Source organism: Chrysochloris asiatica, unplaced genomic scaffold, assembly GCF_000296735.1.
Source record: "Chrysochloris asiatica unplaced genomic scaffold, ChrAsi1.0 scaffold00005, whole genome shotgun sequence".
Classification (NCBI taxonomy): Eukaryota; Metazoa; Chordata; class Mammalia; order Afrosoricida; family Chrysochloridae; genus Chrysochloris; species Chrysochloris asiatica.
In genome coordinates this window covers 10,026,078-10,026,639 of record NW_006408523.1, presented here as the reverse complement: position 1 = coordinate 10,026,639, position 562 = coordinate 10,026,078, and positions in this window count along the sequence as shown.

The window sequence follows — 562 nt, the reverse complement described above, 5'->3', positions numbered from 1 at the left end:
ATTTCTCAAACTGAAAGAATTGAAGAAAAAATTCAAGCCTTAACTTGAAATATTGAAGGATTCTACGGACAAAATGCTTCCTGGTGTGGTACTGTGGGTTAATGTGCTGGACTTCAAAGTTGGTTTGAAACACAAGGTCAGCGGTTCACGCTCACCAGCCGCTCCTCAGAAACCCTATGCAGGGTCGTAGGGGTCAGAACTGACTCTATAGCACCACCACCACCACCAACAGTAGACAAAATATTGAATGATGCAGAAAGCATTAAAAGGAGATAGAAGGTACAGAGTTACCATACCAAAAAGAATTAGTGAATGTTCAGTCATTTTAAGAGGTAGTACATAATCAAGAATCAATGCTATGGACAGAAGAAATCCAAGTTGCACCGAAGGTATTATTAAAAAAATGAAGCTCCCAGAGTTGACAGAACACCAATTGAAATGTTTCCCAATGCAACACTGGAAGTACTCACTACTCTACGCCAAGACTTGTGGAACACAGCTACGTGGCCAACCAATTGAAAGAGATCCATAAATTTGGGCCTGTTTCAAAGAAAGGTGACTC